Consider the following 22,016-nt stretch of genomic DNA (forward strand, 5'->3'; position numbering starts at 1 on the left):
ATTGAGCTGTTGCTCATGTAAATTAGTGATTTAGTTTGGATCTATTAGCTATTTATGCCATTGGGGATTGTACACACAAGTTATCTGACAACAACAACGCATGCAAGGTAAGTTTGGACATTATGTTGTTAACCTAAAAGCCCAACCGTACTTTAAAGCTACATTTAGTACAATTTCTTTTACAGACGGGGTTCAATTTGATTATTACTCCAAGTGAAACATGGCCAAATATCGTTCTTCTTTGTTGATGTAGGTGTTCAATTTCTTGGTTCAAGTTGAATGTTAAAATATACACTACCCCTACAGTTTACAATTTGTTGTAAGTGTCAAATATTGGGCCCATATCCTCCTACCTGGAGGCTAATTTCCGGTTGTATTTTATTCACTATGCTATTCTGATGACAAAATCATGAAAAAACCGTTGCTCACCTTTGGTTGTAGAATAAATCAAGTTCAATATATTAAGAATTTACTCGGTTGATGCTCTGTTGTGAGGCTATCCTACTATAGCACCAGCCTAACCTAGGCTAATCTTATTAACACATTCGACGATGATACCTCCCGCCTGTGTTTATGTTTTGCAGCTAAGATAATAGCCACCCATACTCTTCACACAGAACATCTTTGACAGAGTAATTGGTAAAATAACATGCAAAAAATGTGTAACACTTTGAATTTGTTTTATTTTGAAACGAAATGTGAGCAGCAATCATTTTTGGTGATTTGTCATCAGAATAGCATGCTGAATCGATTGCAACCGGAAATTTTCTTCCAGGTAGGTGGGCCCATATTTAACACTTAAGCATACAAGGTGTGTTCAATAATATTTTCCCTTTAAATAAAGGGTGTTCTGAAAAAAGGTGTCCATAAGTCAGGGCATGATTCCTCTCATCAAAAAAAGAGAAAAGTTCCAATTAACCTAGGTTTGAAAATGCTTACCATAGTTATAAAGTTATACAGGATGGAAGATTTCGTCTGAATTTCTGTGCCCCTACTGAAATGAAGTTCTATGGGTTTTTGTTGGCGCTGTCAATTGAGATGTACAATTTAGTGTATTTTATGTAAAATGAGCTGAGAAATTGAATAGACCCGTTTCCAGACCTGTAGCTACAATAATTTTTAAGATTTGTGATCAAATACACAAAGCTTGGTCCCCAAAAACAAGTTCCTTCAAGGTTTGAAGCAGATTTAGTATGTTAGATGTACAATAAACACAGAATATTTTTTTCACAGAAAAAATTTTAAAAATAAAAATTTTATTTTTAAGACATAGATGTAGAATAAGTCTATAGTAGACAAACGCAACCTTGAAAAAATAATCCTTAATTACATAAGGAATGCATGAAAAATAGAGAGCTTAACAGATTTTATGGCTATTATCTAAGCTGCAAAACATCAACACAGGCGGGAGGTATCATCATCGAATGTGTTTAGGTTATTGTTACATGAAAAAATAGTTGAGAGAGATAACCATGTAACAATGTATGAATTATAACATTTTTATCAGTGAAGGTTAAAATAAAATAAAAGTATTTTCCTGACATGTTCTTCACTGAATAATAATAATTATTATTATTATTAATAAATATTATTCAATATTCAATAATATATGATTATGATAATAATAAAAATAAAAATAAATAAATATAAAGAAAATAAAAATCTCAGTACCGTTTTTTTGAAATATTTTTCAAAATATAAAATATTTCAAAAAAAGGGTACTGCGATTTTTATTTTCTTCATATTTATATTACAAGTAGCCCTATACAGAAAAGAGATTTGGAATAAATAAGTATAAATAAATAATAATAAGTAATAAATTAGTATTTAATAATAATAATTATTATTATTATTATTTCAGGAAGAAAGGCGAAAGAAAATGTCAAAACGATCTGCACAAGGACAGCCTTCACTTTTGAATTTTTTCACAAAGAATGGAAAAATTAATACTCTCGACAGTTCTTACACTAATAGTATTCTTGATGGCAATGCTGCGTCCACATCAGGATCACCCCAGTCAACTCCTGCTACACATGAAGAGACTGATGAAGTTGACAGAAGCGCGGGAAATAGCAAATCTGTTCTACATCCTCTTGATATTGGAAAATATAGAAGCTCCAATTTGGGCGAAGATTTAAAATATAACCTTTTGACATCTCCTTGGGTTCCAGAAGATACATTCCAATTTCCTGCAAGTGGAAGAAGGAATCTGCATTTCCAAAGACAGTGGTTAACTCGTTTCCCTTGGCTTGTATATACTCAAAAAGATGGTGCTTTTTGTAAATATTGTTTCTTATTCTCCAAAGAATGTGTAGGCAAAGGATCTAATCAAACATTAAAATCCCTTGTGAAAGAACCTTTCACTAAATGGAAGGATGCTTTTGAATCATTCAAAAAACACGAATTGCATAGCTACCACAAAGATGCTACACTTATTGGTAACAATTTTTTGAAAACGAAAAGTGATTCAAACTGTGATATAAGGAACATCATGGATTCAAGTAGAAGAAAGCAAGTGGAAGAAAATAGGAAAAAACTATCATCGATTGTAGAGACAATAAAATTCTGTGGCCAGCAAGAGTTAGCATTGAGGGGCAGTGATGATCATGGACCAGTATCAATCAATGATGAAGAGCCTTCTGTAAATGACGGTAAATTTCGTGCTCTTTTAAGAATGAGACTAAAGTGCGGGGATACAAATTTAATAAGCCACACAGAAAATGCAAACTTGAATGCATTGTACATCAGTCCTAAGGTTCAAAATGAAATAATCAACATTTGTGGAGAATTGATACAGAAAATAATTGTGGCAGATGTTAATAATGCTAAGGCATTCTCAATTCTTGTTGATGAAACAGCTGATATTGCTGGACATGAGCAAGTCTCATGTGTAAGGTACACTAAAGAAGAAAGGCCAATTTTTTTTTATTTGCAAGGAAGATTTTTTATGTTTTGTCAAAGCTGATGAAACAACGGGAGGACTAGCAAACACAATTCTCTCAACCCTAAATGACTTAGGTGTGGACACAACAAATATGATAGGACAAGGTTATGACAGAGTCGCTGCCATGAAGGGCTCATTTAAAGGAGTGCAGGCAATAATCAAAATGACTTTCCCCAAAGCACTGTATATTCACTGTAGTTCACATTCTTTAAATTTGGCTTTATGCCACTCCTGTAGCGTCCCATGTGCCAGAAACTGCATTGGAATTGTAAAAACTGTTACAAACTTTATAAAGGCATCTCCAAAGAGGACAACTCTATTGCAATCTTTTATAAAATCCAACTTTCCCAATACTAAATGGGAAACTTTAACAGCCATGTGCAAAACAAAGTGGGTGGTGGAGAAACACAACAGTTTGATTAAGTTCAAGGAGATGTTCAAAGCCATTATTGAAACTCTAGACAGTCTTAGCGAAAGTCAGGATATTGAGACATCTTCTAAAGCATCTTCACTCTTAAAATCTATGATTTCTAGTGAATTTGTAGTGTGCCTTTGTTTATTGGCTAACACATTCTGTGCCACACTATCTGTTAGCAAATTGCTTCAGTCCCCCTATTGTGACCTTATCATGGCAGTTGACCACATTGACAATATTATTGACCACTTTGAAAACTTAAGGAGAACAATCAATCTTGAGTTCTCAAACATTTACAAAACAGCAGAATCCATGCTGAGTGATGTTAGTGAAGAGATTTCTCTGCCAAGATTAGCTCCTCGCCAATGCCATAGAAGCAATCACCCTGCTCAAGACCATCAAACTTATTTTAGAATATCGGTGGCAATTCCGATTCTGGATGATTTAACAGATCAGCTGAGATGCAGATTTACCACCCACAAAGAACTTCTGACAATACTTCAGTGCTTTTTACCCACCTCAGCAGCAGTAACTAAGAAAATAGACTTTGAATCATTGAAGATTTATGAAAATATGGTTGATCTGGAACTATTATCTAGTGAGTATTCACTGTGGAAATTGTTTTGGGAAAAACAAATGGAACAAGACAAGCCTTCTTCAGCCATAGAAGCATTGAGCCAATGCAATAAAGAACTTTTCCCAAACATATTCACCCTCCTGAGAATATTTGCTACCTTGCCAGTGACCACTGCAACTGCTGAGAGGAGCTTCTCTACTCTCAAGCGATTGAAGACGTTCCTGAGAAACGCATGTGGACAGGACAGACTAAGTGGACTGGCTCTTATGTCAGTTCACAGAAGCCATCACATCTCCACAGACGAAGTGATTAATGAATTTGCTAGGAAAAAGAATAGAAGAATGGATTTTGTTTTATGATTTGATTAATAATTATTGTTATTTTCTACATACACAATTCTGTGGTGCAGAATGCAATAAACAATGCTAAGTCTATTTGTATTGTCTATCTTTTCATTTTCCTATCCACCACAGACCACATAACGGGGAAAATTATATTGAAATTATCTTTCATACATAGTTTATTTAATGCCATGAGCACCTTTTTGAGCCTGCCAAAGAGAACATCAAACGGTTTTGTATGGAAATGGTCCAAGGGGCAAGCCCATCAAAGCTTCATTTTGTCAATAAAAACAAAATTATCTGGAAAAGGTTTTATTGGGCCTTCCGGACTCTGCCTAGTATCACAACCCGCCCCGAAATTTTTTTCTGAGTACGGCCTTGATGGGTTACAAGCGGGAGATTTCAAATTTGAGTGGGTTATGGATAAGGAAAGGTGTAGATTATGAATTAATAGAAAAGAGGAGATTTAAAATTAGAAATCTGAAATGAAGTAGAATAAAATTAGAAAATGGAATTATAGAAATGAATTAAATTTATTTTTATTTTTATTAAAAATGTTTTATATAATTGATAGCTGTCAAATTTCTTATATATGATGAAATTTATTTCAATTTGATTGGACAGTTGGTGTAGAGTTGATAGTTATGGTGCTATTGCTGTCTGTTAAGACCAGGACTGGAAGCAGCTCCAAGCACCAAAATAAAAGCCAATTCTCTGGTCTTGACATCTATGGAGAGGGCTGTGGGAGGGAGAGTGGCAAGGACTTTGACTTTGAAGCATTGGTCAAAGTTCTTGTTGTGCTCAGAGCCATGGGTGGGGATGGGTAGGGAAGTATAATTTTTAAAGGAAGCCCTGTGATTGTTGATCCGGAGGTTTAGGGCTCTGTGCTCTATGGTCTACACAACATCTCTACCCCGTCTCTGTGGTCACGACCATTAGAATGTTCAAATCTGCACCACTTCACTTCCTGGTTGATTGACAAAGGGGGCCCAGCTCCCCGAAAATTCTCGTTCAAATGTAAGTTTTCAAGTGTTTTTAATCTATCCGTGTCATGTGTATCCGGTTTATATATATATATACGCCACCCTCAGAAGATGTCATCTGCGATGGCGACGAAACGTCAGACTCAAGTAAGTCAAAACAAACGGATGTACCCGGTTAATTCTTTTACATATAATATATCCATCCGCGAAACACTCAAATGTATATATTACATTTGAGTGTTTCGCGGATGGATATATTATATGTAAAAGAATTAACCGGGTACATCCGTTTGTTTTGACTTACTTGAGTCTGACGTTTCGTCGCCATCGCAGATGACATCTTCTAAGGGTGGCGTCGAAATCCACACTGAGTCCTAGGTATTCTTTCTGGGTCGAAGAGCATACCTCCCACCCCCTCCCTCCACTTGCTTGTGTTGGCGCTGTTGGGTGAGTGAAATTCCAGGAATGTTGTCTTGTTTTGGTGACAATGGTGCTGTAGTGGGTTTCATTGTACCAGGTACTGGGCATTTGGTATTCAAAATTAACTTCCATAAGGGAGACACGTTGAGGCTGTCGTCTCTTTTATTTAGATAGCCTTGCTTTTCGATTTCCAACGCCTCTCTCACAATCCTGACTTGACAATCTCGAATGCTGGCTATTTGTTTGGAATTCACGAAATTTATTGTATGACCAGTATTTTTCACATGGTTATATACGGCTGAGGTTGATTGTTGATTTTTTATGCTTAATTTATGTTCATCTATTCTAGCAGAGATTCTCCTATTTGTTTGGCCTACCTATTGCTTGTCACAGTTCAGGCAGAGGATACTGTAGACTCCTTGGTTTTCTAGCTCCAGTCTGTTGATGGTTTTTTTTTAAGATTTGGGAAATGAGTAGATGGGGTTTGAGTAATGGTTTGATTTTGTGGGTTTTTAATACTCTTCCAATTCTGTCTGCGGTGCCCTTGATGTATGGGAGGAGTACAGTTTTTTCAAAATATTCTTCTTTTTCTTGTTGATTCCCTTTTTTAAGTGGAGACAGATTATTTACTATTGATTTTTGAATGATTGTAGTTGGGTAGCCATTGGATTTGAGAATGTTAGTCATTGTCTTAATTTCTTCTTCTCTCCTTTTTTCATTGGTGAGATGAAGAGATCTGAAGATTAAGCTGTTTATAACTGAGGAGGATTGAGCCGGGTGGTGATGTGATTGGAAATGTAAGTACCTGTTAGTGTGGGTGGGCTTTCTGTATACTGAATAGTTCAAACTTCCATCGGTTTGTCTCATCAATAGAACGTTCAAAAAGGGTAAATATGACTCTTTTTCTATTTCTATTGTGTATTGGATTTTAGGGTGTATTTCATTTAGCTGCTGTAGAAATTCCAATAGTTTCTCTTCACCATGAGGCCAAATTATGAAAATATCATCAACATATCTTTTCCAGATGCGCTCGGTTTGAAAAAAGCTTTGTTCAAGGCTTCTTCTTCAAAATGTGTCATGAAAAGGTTTACTATGGCTGGAGAGAGAGATGATCCCATTGGTGCTCCTTCAATTTGCCTGTAATAATGATTTTTGTGTATGAAATATGTGTTTTTCAAGCAGTGGCTAGTCAACTCTACTGTTGATCTAGAGAAAGTGTTTGTTCTGTTTCATGATGGAGAGGGCTTCGTCGACTGGGATGTTGGGGTATAGAGAGATGACGTCCAAGCTGGCTAGTATATCCCCCGAGTTGAGAGTTATATTTTCCACCTGGCTGATAAAATCGTATGAATTCTTCACATAGGACTGGGATTTTTCTATTATGGGCTGGATAAGGCCGGCTAAGTATCTTTCTAATTTTTGAGTGGGAGAGTTAATTGCACTGACGATCGGTCTCAAGGGTGTGTTTTCCTTATGGACTTCAGGAAGACCATAGATTTTTGGGGATCTGCTGGATTTTTCTCTTGGAATTAATTTCAATTGGCTGTCTACATCTATGTCTGAGGCTTTGATTTTTGATTTTGTGATTTTTTCTAGGTAGGTGATGGGATCTCTTTGAACAAGCTTGTAGGCTGCATGTTTGAGGATATTGTCTAGTTTTTCATCATATTCACTCCTGTTCATAACTACTGTGGCGTTACCTTTGTCGGCTGGTAGAATGACTATTGAGGTTAAGTCTTTCAAAGCAGAGAGCTCTGCTCTATCCAAGTTTGGTTGAGGAGGTTTGGATTTTTTCAAAATATGGAAAACTTCTTGTCTTATTTCCTCTGCTTCAAGTTGGTCTAATTTTTCAAGGCTGGGCTCTATACTAGATATTATTTGTTCATGGGGTAGACTTTTTGGGGCAATAGCAAAATTGAAACCTTTTTGTAATACATTTTCCTCAACTTCAGAGAGTTTGTAGTCTGAGAGATTATGAATATTCTTTTCACTGCTGTTTTTGGTTGTTACTATCCTAGTCTTTTTGTTCTTAAATTGTAATTTATCAAATTTCTTTCCAAGTTTTCTAGTTTTAAGGAGGTGGTCTGTTTCTTTTCGAAAGTTTACCAACTGGTCAAGTTGCTGCCAGATAAGGGGGTGAAGTAAGTTGCTAAGGTTTATGTGGATCGTAATTAGCTCTGATTCTATGGTGCTGAGTTGTTTTCTAACACGACAAATATTTTCAATTAGTAATGCTCTACTAGCTTTATGGAGGATACTATTGGTTTTGAAATTTTTTGTATGATATGATAACTTGGTAAACGTGGGGAGCACATCACTGTCACGACAATTGCACAGAAACCTCAAATCACACAACAACGTCGTCCTTTTTAAATGGAGTTTCTCGAACACTTTAGTTTGATGGAACACTTTCTCCCCGTGGAGATTGATAATATTACATTTGAGTGTTTCGCGGATGGATATATTATATGTAAAAGAATTAACCAGGTACATCCGTTTGTTTTGACTTACTTGAGTCTGAAAACCCACAAAATCAAACCATTATTCAAACCCCATCTACTCATTTCCCAAATCTTTAAAAAAAACCCATCAACAGACTGGAGCTAGAAAACCAAGGAGTCTACAGTATCCCCTGCCTGAACTGTGACAAGCAATATGTAGGCCAAACAAATAGGAGAATCTCTGCTAGAATAGATGAACATAAATTAAGCATAAAAAATCAACAATCAACCTCAGCCCTATATAACCATGTGAAAAATACTGGTCATACAATAAATTTCATGAATTCCAAACAAATAGCCAGCATTCGAGATTTTCAAGTCAGGATTGTGAGAGAGGCGTTTGAAATCGAAAAGCAAGGCTCTCTAAATAAAAGAGACGACAGCCTCAACGTGTCTCCCTTATGGAAGTTAATTTTGAATACCAAACGCCCAGTACCTGGTACAATGAAACCCGTTACAGCACCATTGTCACCAAAACAAGACAACATTCCTGGAATTTCACTCACCCAACAGCGCCAACACAAGCAAGTGGAGGGAGGGGGTAGGAGGTATGCTCTTCGACCCAGAAAGAATACCTAGGACTCAGTGTGGATTTCGATGCCACCCTCAGAAGATGTCGTCTGCGATGGCGATGAAACGTCAGACTCAAGTAAGTCAAAACAAACGGATGTACCCGGTTAATTCTTTTACATATATATATATATATATATATATATATATATATATATTTGTAATATTATAGATTTCAAAGATCTTTAGTATGTAATAATCTTCCAGTTTGTCCCCTTGGATTTCAATTCCAAGTACAGTAGCACTGCATGTGAGTCTATGCATCGTTCAACGATCAAACAGTGGTTCGTTCAGAGCCACGCTCACTCACCGTTCTCATCGTTCACTCACCGATCAGTGGCTTTGAACTTAACCATTGTTAATCTACACTGCATGTTTGTAGACTTCCAGCAAGCCTTTGATTCTATCAATAGAAATATATTGCCAAAAGTTCTCATGAATGCCGGAATACCACAAAAACTGAAAGTTAATTTTCATTACAATGGATAATGCTCATTCCTGTGTCAAGATAGAGAACAGTTGTAGTAGATCCTTGGCTTTAACAAGCGGTGTGAGACAAGGAGATACTTTGTCAGCAGTGTTATTTAATCTGGCGTTGAATACGGTTCTCCAAGCTCTAAAGATAAATGGCAACACTACATATAAATCGGACCAAGTATGTGCCTACGCAGATGATATTGTACTCATTTCACGGGCAAAACAAAACCTACTGGAGATGTTGGGAGTATTAAAAGAAGAAGGAAAGAAAATAGGTCTGGATATTATCACAGAAAAATCTAAGTACCTCGAAATGACTACAGAAGATAGACGAAGACATATAACATATACTACAAGTCTGGGTCTACAGCTAAATGGTGTGAGGGAATTTAAATATCTAGGCACTATAATCAATTAAGAGAATAGGATAAAAGAGGATATTCATAGCAGAATCTTGGCTGGAAATAGAGCGTATTTCGCCAACTTAAGACTAATGAAGTCCAAGATCCTTTCTCGAGGAACGAAATTGAAAATTTACAAAACCCTTATCAGACCAACAGTGACCTACGGCGCAGAGGCATGGACATCAAATGTTAAAGGAATTAATGCATTGCAAATCTCTGAACGGAAGACTATAAGAAGAGTGTTGGGACCAATGAGAACGGCGGAAGGTTGGCGAGCAAGGAGTAACACAGAGGTGAACGTGTTCTTGAATGAAGAAGATATTGGGCCATATGAATAAAGTTGAGCATTTGCTTATACTTCTAAAATATGGAGCATTTGCTTCATTTTCTATGAATAAACGTGAGCAAAACCTTTTGCTCATGCTCATCAAAAAAATAGTTTGAGCATTTGCTCAAAAATAAAAGCTTTTGCTCAAAATTGTATGAATAAACTAGAACATTTGCTCAACTTTTGAAGCAAATGCTTCAAAAAAGGTGAGTCTAGTCTAGAGCAGCTTATCACCTTTTGCTCATAGTAAAATGGCTCAACTAATCCGTATGAGGAAGAGGAAACTATACCAGATACGATCACAACCAATAGTTGAGAACTATAAAACTCTTATTAGATTCAACCATTATATATATCACCATTATCCCTACAAAAGAATAAATACAAAAGATAGCTACCTGTTATAAAGATAGCCATCACAAAATAGGAGATAGGCATTTAAGAAGATGAGAGTGTGGACGATTATAAGAAGGCTATTGATATTATAAGAATATGCTGAAGATTATTATAGAGATGACATTTTTTCACACTATTATTTCAAAATTCTAAACTCAACTAACCTAAAACTCTATTCATAAATAGAAAACAGAATAGACGACACAAACACAAGCGGTGCACCCTACTTGCATATTTAGCGCTTCCGTGAGCTATAAAAACAAACTAAGGCTACAAAAGCGAATCGGCAGATGAAAAATCTCTAAAATACGTGAGCATTTGCACCAGAGTTCAGGAGCATAAGGTAAAGCTTATTCATATAAAAATGAGCAAATGCTTTTGCTTCTACCTTTTGCTCATGAGCAAAACCTTATGCTCCATGCTTTTGCTCATGAGCATTTGCTCTGGTTTTATTCATATGGGCCATTGTGCGTTTCATCAAAGCGCAAAGAATAAGGTGGCTCGGTCACGTGACAAGAATGGGAATAGACAGGTTACCCAACAACTTGATAAACGCACGAATGATGGGGATTAGAAAACGTGGAAGACCAAGGAAGAGGTGGTTAAGGGATGTGGAGGAGGACTTGCACATCATGGGAGTGCGGGCGTGGAGGAGAAAGGCAGAAGATTGATTGATTGATTGAGTACTTTATTTATGTAGATTACAATATATACTGGCTTATACACTTATATACAATAGCTTACAATACAGCAAAATTATAGATGAATTTACATAATATACAATAGGAAAATAATTATTATTGAACTGTATATGATATGAAAAAGCAATTTGTAATATAATAACTATAGATAATAATTATATTGTTATGCATCTACATAAATTGGCGGAGCTTTGGACATATCAATGTCCATTCTTCGGAAAGAATATTAAAAATATCCTCCCCACTAACTCTCTACCAGAACGTTAATTTCATTATTTAAACTAAGGATTTATTTATTAATGGAGATATTGTAAAAGTTTTAATCAATATGAATATTTAAGAGAAAAAAAACAGAAAATTGATAAAGTAAAATAATTATATAGGTAGATAAGATCAAATAATTGATTAATAAAATGAAGTAGGCTGAAAGTAGATTATCAACTTTCAGTAATATACAGCAGTATGCAGTGGATAATTGAAATAAAATGTGTTTATATATATAATAATGTAATATAATATGTATAATATGTGTATATGTAATGTAATATAATGTGTTTGTATATATATATATATATATATATATATATATATATATATATATAATTCGTTCTATAACAGGTTTAAAGGTTTATATTGGTGGAATGGGTGAGGGATGGTTGTCATGTGATCGTTCTAGGGCCGGACAGTTTCAGTCATTTGTTCCGAAAGATGTTTTTTCAAAGTCAGGATGAAGCTCGCTCTGCTCTCGATACACCTGATAGAAACAGGAAGTGCATTCCATGCACGACAGGCACTGACTAAGAAGGATTTTGTGAAAATAGTAGTTCGATGATTGGGTATCCTTGAAGTACTTTTCTCCGGTTCTAGTATGTGAAGCATACCTTCTATATATACCCTATATCCTCCTACCTTCAGAGACAAATTTGAAATCATCTTTAAAATAGTTCGGATTACCGTATTTCAAGATATCTCTAACAAGCTTGACTATTCGAAAACGCCTTTGATTGGGACGCTTTAATGTTGAACTAGCAATGTGGGCTGGGGTGATATGATCATGGCGTTGGAGAGAGTAGATGAAACATAGACAATAATTTTGGCAACACTGTAGTTTATCATTCAGAGTGACTTGCATATCGTTAAGAACAGAATTACAATACATTAAATGTGGGAAGATGAGAGATTGAACCAATAATAATTTAATGTTTCTAGGGAGGATACCTTTTTACAAGTTTTGTTCACTTGTTCTGACCAGTCAAGAGTATTATTCATAATAATGCCTAAATTTTTAACTGAGCTACAGTAAGGAATGTCATTACCGTCTACACTAATTTTGTGAATCGATTCAAGGTCAATATTATTTATAAGACGAGAATATCCAATTATAGTGGGTTGTGTTTTGATGAGATTAAACTTAAGGCCATTTTTCTTTGTCCATTCCACTATCGAATTGATATCCTGATTCATTATTCCAACTGTTTCATAATTTTTGTTATGGGACAGCTTAAAGAGATTTGAAGGTCGTCTGCATAAGTATGGAAACTGGAGAATTTGATAATAGAAGAAAGATCATTAGCATACAAAGTGAAGAGGAGAGGGCCTAAAATTGAACCTTGTGGTACTCCATGCATAACGTTTTTCCAAGTTGACTTTTTGTCACAGACAGATACACATTGTTTCCTACCTAATAGATAGGATTTGAACCAAACTAACGAGTTGTGACTGAAACCAAGAATAGCCAACTTATTCAAAAGGACTGTTTGATCAACAGTATCGAATGCTTTAGAAAAATCAAATAGGGTGAGGATGGTACATTTTCTTTGGTCCATAGCTAACCTTATATCATCAGTGACACAAAGCAGAGCTGTCTCAGTTGAATGGAATTTCCTAAAGCCTGAATGGAAGTTATGAAGCTTACTATTCTTGTCTAGAAATTTTACAACTTGAGCATGAATGAGTCTTTCTAGCACTTTGGACAATGCAGGTAGAATACTGATTGGTCTAGAATCCTCAACTTTATTGGGTAATAGAACTTTATTTAGAGGGCGAACCAGAGCAAACTTCCAGTTTTCAGGGAAATTGCCTTCTTCAAGTGACTTGTTGAAAATGTATGTAATGGTTGGTAAAACAGCAAATAACATCTTCTTGATAAATTTAATAGGAATTTTGTCTACACCCATAGCATTACTATGAATACGTTGAATTGCTTTGAAAGTGTCTTCTTCTGAGAATGGATGGAAATGAAATTGATCAGTAATTGGTAAATCTAAGTTTGTAACCTGCTCTTCAAGATCATCGATATGATTAGCAATGACAACTTCGTCACGTTGGTTAGAGTGTGAAACGAAATGGTCATTTATATTGTTCAATGGTAAGTCAATTTGGGGATTCGATTTCTGTTTGCCAAGCCTGAATTCTTTTATTCCCTGCCAGAGTGATTTAGAGTCTTGTCTATTGTTTGTCATAAACGAATTCAAGTACCTAATCTTTGAGTTCCGTAATTCCTGTTTAACTCTATTTCTAAGGCTCCTATACTCAATCAAACTGTTCAAGTCAAATGTCTTTTTAAATTTTCTATGTGCTTTGTCTCTACGTCCCATCGTCTTAAGAATGTCTTCAGTCATCCACGGTACTCGTCGTTTACTATTAATCCTCCTTGTCACATAAGGTGCATGTTTGTCATAGAAAGTCAAAGTCCAATTCTCGAAAGTCTTGACCATGTCATCAAGTGAGGGTAATGCTTCAATTTGATGCCATGGAGTCTGAGCCACATCAGTCAGGAAGGCGGCTTCATCAAAGTTTTTGAAGTCTCTATAAGTGATAATTTTCTGTTCTGGCTTGGGTATCTTATGGGAAAGTACACAGTAGATCAAATCATGTCTAGAAATAGCTGGGACTGAGATTTGGCCTGCTTGAACAACCTCATTGGGATCACTAACAATGAGAAGGTCTGATTCATTAGTATGCTGAGTTGGATCGAGAGGAAAAACAGTCATGTTTAGGCATTGGAAAATTGTAGTCAGTTCCTGATACTTCGTATCAGTTGAAAGTAGTCAAAGTTACGATTTGTCATGTTCAAGTCGGTGTTCTTATCCCCCATAACTGGTATACGGTTATAACAAGGCATAAGAGAAAGCAAGGCATTTTCGAAATCTGTGAAATGACCTATTTTTGGTGGGCGATAACAGATACCAACGAGTAATTTATCAGTACTAGATAAGGATAATTCAAGTAGCATAAACTCTGGTCTGGAACATTACTCTTGTTTAGATGTGATTGAAACTTTTGTTTTGATACCATCTTTTACATAAATTGCTACACCCCCACAAGCTTTATTTAATCTATCATTCCGGAAAAGATTATATCCAGGCAATGCAACAAAATTTGATGAAATACTAGGCTTCAAAAATGATTTGGAAATTCCGATTATATTGAAGTCCTGAAAACGGAAGATTGCTCTGAGTTCATCAATGTGGCAGCTGAGGGATTGTACGTTAAGGTGAGCAGCCTTGAAATTTTTTGAAAGAGTGGAGCTTATTTGCTAGAAACATACCTGCGTCATTATTACTATTATTGAAATAATCATACCTACTTGAGGGCGAGCGAGCTGACATGTCAGTGAGAGGCATCATGGAAGCAGCAGACCAATCGTGAACCGACCTCAGAACGACACATGACGGGTAAAATGGGGATGAAACTGATAAAACTTAACCTAAATGAAAAAGTCTCTTGATTCAAGTGCATTCAGTATGCCTTGAGAGTTCGGCTCCCTCCACTATTTAAAGCACTAGTTCAAAAACTTCACTGAACACGATAAGATGTAGATGTTTGGAGTTCCGGTGAAGACAGAGAAGCATGAAGGCAAATCGTGAGGGAGGCCAAGGTCCACACCGGACTGTAGAGCCAGCGAAAGTAGAGTAAAGTAACTAACTTTTGCCAGACTTCTATCCATTGCTGATTCAGTTGATTGGTAATCTTGTATCTGGAACAGAGAAAGATAAGATAGACTGTTAGGGAAGATTCATTATACATGATAAATCACTTATTCATCTACTACATATCTCATGCACTTCTAATTTTACAAATTATTAAATTCTTCAATTATAAATGTATTCTTCCTCAATTTCTGTCGATATTTGGCGTAATTAAATTCAGCATGAGTTTATGAATCTATGAGTGTATGAATGCTTTTCTATTGATGTAATTTAATCAGCTTTGATAATGATTAGGGGGCATAATATTCCCACTTTCTACTCTAGCCAAATCTTTCTTAAAATGATGAGAAATGCTCCTCTAACACAGAAAAAGGCATTCGTATAACCAATGAAGATGCATCCTTTATCGAAAATACCAGAAAGGTTTTCTTACTTTGTCTATGAATTTATAACATATCTATTTAGATCTAATCACTAATGTTGATGAATTAAAAAAAAACTTACTTTTCAACTTCCAATGAAGGCACGTTGATAATGGGAACATCATCAAGATTAGCGAATGTAGCAGTTTTGTAGCAATCAGTCAACAATCCTTGAATCTGGAACAGAGCCAACATACATGGTTAATGGATATTTATAAATCAACTGGTAATTTTCTATTCCTTACCTTTCAGCTCGAATTATTTTGGAATGATAGAAGCTTGGAAGATTTTCCAGAAGCCAAATTTCTCATTGTCTGTGGCTTCCTCAAGTAGATAAACTACAGTTTACAATCTCTTGTGAGTTATACCGTACATTACAGATCTCCTCATGCTTCAGTTATTATATTGCTAAATCAGTTTGTTGTTTACTTTAGTTTCTATTTGATTTTCAGTTATTTTTTTGAAATAAGCGTCTCTGTGAAACGCTCACATGTTTTTACCTGTATTGATAATGGATTTAACAAAAGAATAACTCAACAGACTAGTAGGAGCATATTAGTCTTTTAGACTGTATAGCCTACTTATTGATGAAAGATTACTCATCAAATTCGTTAAATGAATAAAGAATCAGCTTGACAATAAACTCTTATTTAGAAAGGAAATAGAAAAGTCCATTCATTTAAGCTTACCTGTAAATCTTCTAACTTTTTTGATGATCCAGGAGAAGCAGATTCATCATGTTCACCATGCTTGTTTTTATTCAAAGTTGATGATACTTAATTGTATATTAATTTTATACGATCACTTATTGCTGGATGATACATTGTTTCATAGTCACTTTGTTATTGCTGAAACCGTTTTTGTTTATTTTACTTCAAGTTTTAAAAGATTAGAATATTTACAAAAGCCTAACCTCGAATCAACACGTTTACCGAAAGTCAAAACAGAAATGGAACATAATCAGCAGCTGTGGTAACTGAAAATTATTATATCAGACAACAAATCATTAGTGTGGTAACTCGAAAAGATACACTAGCGCTCTCTTGAATCATCTGCACTTGGTGCACTACTACGGTAACTCAAAATGATACAATAATGACTTGACACAAATTTGAAATTTGAAATTTCTAGATTTTTTTCAATGGAATAGATAGAGTATCATATATAGTTTTCAAAAATGCCAAAAACTCGAAATTGACAATTTTTGAGTTACTACACTAATGATCTCATAGTGCGATATGATGTGTGTATCATGTTTTTGTCAAGTTCCATTCAATCTCGTAGAAATTATACGGACGGCAAACAAATGTACGTCCAAAAATCGATGTCTAAACAAATTTCTGCTCGACGTTAACAGTTTACAATTCACAATTACAGCATCTGGCCAGTATACTATCGCGAGCTACTTGCTGTTTATGTAGCGGTACAGCATTTTCGCCACCTCTTAGAAGGACATCGCTTCACTATCTACACAGGCCACAAGCCTCAATCTATGCTTTCGAATAGACCCGTAAAAACTTTCACCAATTCAACTCAACCAATCATCTTTCATCTCGGAGTTTTTAACGGATATACAATAAGTCGAAGGTACCCAAAACATTCTTGCTGATACACTTTCACGTATTGAGCAGTTGAAGCAATATTATGAGTTAATGGTCAGATCTCAAGGAGTTAATGAAGAACTTCAGGAGATAACACCAGAGAATTCTTCTCTTTCATAGGAACGTGTACCCATTCCTGGATCACCACTTACTGTGCTCTGTGATGTATCTACAGGGAAACCTCGACCCCGATGCTTCACTCCAAGGCTACTACATCTCCTATAGAGAGACTTTTCGTTTACCTTATGAGCTGCTCTCTTCAAACCCACAAAACGATAACCTTGACATTTCCAACAGCTTTATTTCAAGCTTAAGAGAATTCATGTCTCACTTACCCCCAATTCCATCAACAAGACATGGTCAACCAGGCGTTTTCGTATTCAAAGAACTGTCCACATGCAGCCACGTTTTTTGCCAACCTGTTCCAGGACCAGATAGTGTGCCAAATAGAGTCAACTTTAAAATTTAAGTTGGAGAAATCGTCTGCCCGGAGGGGGGGTGATGTGGCGAATCAGTTGCTATTTTCCACACGTGTGGAACATGTGTGTTTAGCAACTTGTATCAGTTTGTTTATTAGTTATAAATATTTTCAGTTCAAAATTAGTCATCATTTCATTAAAGTCAACTCTAGTCCAATGTATTTTATATTATAGGAAATATGCAACTAAGTTCTAATATAATTATTGTTCTGAACAAAGCTCAGGCTAGAGCTACCAGAGGACTGTAATTTACTATTTAAATAATCCAATACAAACAAGGGGCAAAATTTAATCTTCAATTTGAGCCAGGTTATTTGTACAGTTAAACTCTGCATTAATGAACAATAAGAAAGAGCAAAAACTCACCAAATTTATTCCAATCTTGACTACTTGCCCTTCGAAGCCTTTACTGGGTGTTTTGGTCAGGTTCAGGGTGGGACGAAATCTGGGAATAGACAGGTTATTGCTTACGGGCTGCCTTCTCGTTGATTCTGCGTTCAACTTGCAGGTTATACACTGTGCTTCGAACAAAGCTCAAACTGGATTCTTTATAAATTCAAATCCGATTCAAATTAATTCAGTTCAATACTATTTACGCTGTTATATTCATAATTCACACACACGACACTCAAACAATTTACAAGAAATTTCCGATCGAAAATTACATGACAGACAAACACAAATTTGTTCTTGCAAAAGAACGGGCCGACAAGACAAGACAGACAAGACTTACAAAAACATCCACAATGCCAAAGCAGCAGGACGGTCTGCGCCGGCGCAGAATAGAACGCTTAGTAGCGACGACCTCACCACTCTTGACTGAAAACTGAAACAGATCAGTACTAGGTTGCCAATTCAAACCCAAGATAGCCAAGGAGTTGTCTGCTTCGAAATCCTTGTACAAAAACGATTTCTCTTCCTCCGAGAATTTCTCCAACATTGATGGTGAATTTGAAGTCCACTTTGTGAGCGAGAAACCTCCTCCCTCAAACAGCTGCTTGGACTGACGATACAGCTCCGCGGCCTCTGACTCTGTGGCGACAGATGTGACTAAGTCGTCCATGAACATGTCTCCTGGTATTCTCGCCTTGGCTGCTGGAAAACGATTTCCATCCTCCTCTACAAGCTGGTGGACGGTGCGAAGCGCCAAATATGGAGAGCTTGAAACACCAAAAACAACACAATTGAGCTGATAAATTTCCATTGGATCCTCCGGCGAAAATCTCCACAATACACACTGATAACGACGGCAGGAATCCTCCACTAATATCTGTTGATACATTTGTTTAATGTCGGCAGTTAGTGCGATTGGGAACAAACGAAAATTAACTAACAAAACAAAAATGTCAGTCTGCAATTTGGGACCAGCATGAAGAACCTGGTTCAATGACAAACCATATGATGTTCTGGAACCAGCATCAAATACAATTCGGATGGGCGTGGTAGTACTGCTTGCTTTCACGATGGCATGATGCGGTATGTAGTAACCACCTCGGTCTGTCTGATCTGCTACAAACGACATGTGACCCTGACGTAGGAAATCGATCGATATTTCATGATATGGAATACGAATATTGCTGTCAAGCTCTAGTCATCTCTCCAAAGTCAGCAGTCTGCGTTCGGCGACAGCATACAAATCTCCCAAGCTTCTGGGCGGCTCCGCAAATGACAAGGCAACAACAAAACGACCAGAATTCACACGATGTACAGACTTCCGAAAATTTACCTCACACTCCAACTCTTCCGGTTTCAGTTGACAGCTTGGTGCAGGGCACGATTCCAACTCCCAAAAACCTTCCACAAAACTATCCAACGATGGACTACTAACGAATGGACTACAGATGGCTGTAAAACAATTCGACACATTTGTTGTTGAAGTGAGAATCGGCGCTCTCCCCATCAGAATGTGACCAAAGACACTATTAACAGTCATCAATTCGTGCGATTCACCTGTACTAGGACTCCCACGTAGCAAGTGAGGAACTAACTCCGCACCAATGATGCCATCTATTCTACTAGGAAGGTAGAATTTGTCGTCAGCCAGTGTGAGATTTTCAAGATGATGAAGTTTGGATCTGTCGATTTCACAAGAAGGCAACTTGTCGATGATTTTACCACTGTGGCATCCATCGAAAACTTGACGGTAGGATCCAACTTCGACTGAATCAACACACAAGTACGACCTCGAACTTCACTAGTACCACCACCGAATCCACGAACAACGGTTTTCATGGGCTGGAATGGTAGTCTCAAACGCCGACACAATTTGGCTGTAACAAAATGACACTGACTCCCGGTGTCAACCAAGAAACGAACATCACAAAGCTGATCATTACAATCTCGAACATGTGCAGTGACGGTCGACAACACAATGGTCGAATTTTCTACATCGTTGGATGTAGAACAACAACTAATAGGTGATGTGCCACCTGCCTTGGAGTTCGACGAGGACGCAACACCTTCATTGGAACTTTATCTGGAAAAGTGCAATAAAGAATGATGAGATTCTCGACATTGAGCACACTGAGTTTTACTACGACAATTTCTACTCAAATGATCCACATTAAGACAACGAAAACAACAAAACTTTCCTTTAATCAAACAATAACGATCCCAAGGAGTCATTTTCAAGAAACTTGCACAATCTACTAACCGATGACCCGGTTTTGAGCACTTCAGACCATTGGGATTTTTACTAGATGCTTCGTTAGATGAATCATTAGATTGAACCACAAACACCTTTGATTTATTATCCTTTTTGTGCTTCATATTAAAAGATTCAATCTGTTTCTCATCAGAAGGAAGAGTCTTAATTTGCTTTTCAATGAATTTGACATAATCGGTATAAGTTGGCATAGCCTTGTCACGGACGGCCGATTCAAAATTTCTACGAGAACTTGGATCCAGCAATCTCAAGCCATGATAGAGGAATATCGATTCTGACAAATCAGTGAGTCGCAATCTCTTCAATGCATTGATTGAACTGCAAAACCCATCCAAAATCGCAATACAACCTGCCTTTGATTCTGATTTTATTCAAAATTTCTACGAGAACTTGGATCCAGCAATCTCAAGCCATGATAGAGGAATATCGATTCTGACAAATCAGTGAGTCGCAATCTCTTCAATGCATTGATTGAACTGCAAAACCCATCCAAAATCGCAATACAACCTGCCTTTGATTCTGATTTTATTGGACGAAATTCAAAAATTTGTTTGAAATAGGCATCGACTTGCGCCTGTGGATCGTTATAGCGGGTCAATAATGCCTGCAAAATTATTTGATAATTGTTAGCCAATGGTGGCAAATGACGACAAATATTTGCTGCTTGTCCAGTAAGTCTACTTACAAGATATTGGACCTTCTGCTGATCGTTCAAATTCTTGTTGTCATGTACCAATGCCTTAAATAGTTCATAAAACACCGACCATTGAGTCTGGTTCCCATCAAATTTCGGAAGGTCGATTTTAGGCAGTACTGACTCGGACACGACCGGCTGTGAACTAGCTGCTGTAGCTGCCGAAGATTGAGCAATAGCGACAGTCGCCTCTTTCTGTTTGAGAGTGTTAGCCACTACTTCAATATACTGGAACAGATCTAGGTGTGAGTCGTTGAATGCTACAACATGATCTTTATTCAACTCAAGTTCCAACTCATTAACCACTAATTCTCTCTTTTCATAATCCGAAATGGTCTGAGACACCCGAGGATACAAGATTGAAAATTGCTCAGCAACTTTTGGATCAGAGACATTTTTAGACAGGTCATAAATTCTTTATAATCTGGCATACAATTGTTCTAGTTTAGCGCGATGCACCCTGATTTGTTTCTGTAATTTTTCCACCATCTTGAACTCATACACAAAACAATTCAGCCCAGACAATACAAACAACAGACAATAAAACAAGAATGAGTTCAAAACTAGATGAAAGGAAGAATCACGAGTAGTAAGTTATCAAAGCTAAACTTTGATTATCAATTCACAAGATAAGTTATTGCTGAAAACAAAACTATATGATTAGATAATGTTCTTCCAACAACTCACAAACAAACGATAACTTGTTGAATTGAACAAACAAAATCATGCTGGTGATTAACCTTCACTAACATCTATAAAAAATGGACAATACAAAATTCTAACAAACAAACAAATTCCTGAAAAAGAGCACAATGAGCCTAGTTTCAGGAAATTATAATTTTAACTGAAATAAATTTCATTTCAGACAAATACAAATTGACAAGAAACCTTGCTCTTAGAACAAGGCTACAACAAACTTGAGTTGAGCATGGATCAGACCATTCTCAACATGCCAACATTGGACAAATATGAAACTGCTTAAATCCAATGTGTGTGAATTAATCAACAAATTACAAATTTAAATTTATCTGGCCCAGAGGACCATAAAATGTTCTGAACAAAGCTCAGGCTAGAGCTACCAGAGGACTGTAATTTACTATTTAAATAATCCAATACAAACAAGGGGCAAAATTTAATCTTCAATTTGAGCCAGGTTATTTGTATAG

At 36.5% G+C, this 22,016-nt stretch overlaps 1 protein-coding gene and 1 long non-coding RNA gene across 4 annotated transcripts in view; both read right to left on the bottom strand.

Annotated features, from left to right (window-relative positions):
* LOC111060715 (rhomboid-related protein 2) overlaps positions 1-22,016 on the bottom strand; it is a 177,026-nt gene that overhangs the window by 48,990 nt on the left and 106,020 nt on the right. The window lies entirely within an intron of this gene.
* On the bottom strand, positions 15,005-17,788 carry LOC120354433. The gene is made up of 3 exons (XR_005573015.1): positions 16,101-17,788; positions 15,494-15,588; positions 15,005-15,036 (listed from the first exon to the last, which is right to left on the bottom strand). It is a non-coding gene; the product is annotated as an uncharacterized LOC120354433 (long non-coding RNA).

Source organism: Nilaparvata lugens, chromosome X (assembly GCF_014356525.2).
Source record: "Nilaparvata lugens isolate BPH chromosome X, ASM1435652v1, whole genome shotgun sequence".
NCBI classification, from domain to species: domain Eukaryota; kingdom Metazoa; phylum Arthropoda; class Insecta; order Hemiptera; family Delphacidae; genus Nilaparvata; species Nilaparvata lugens.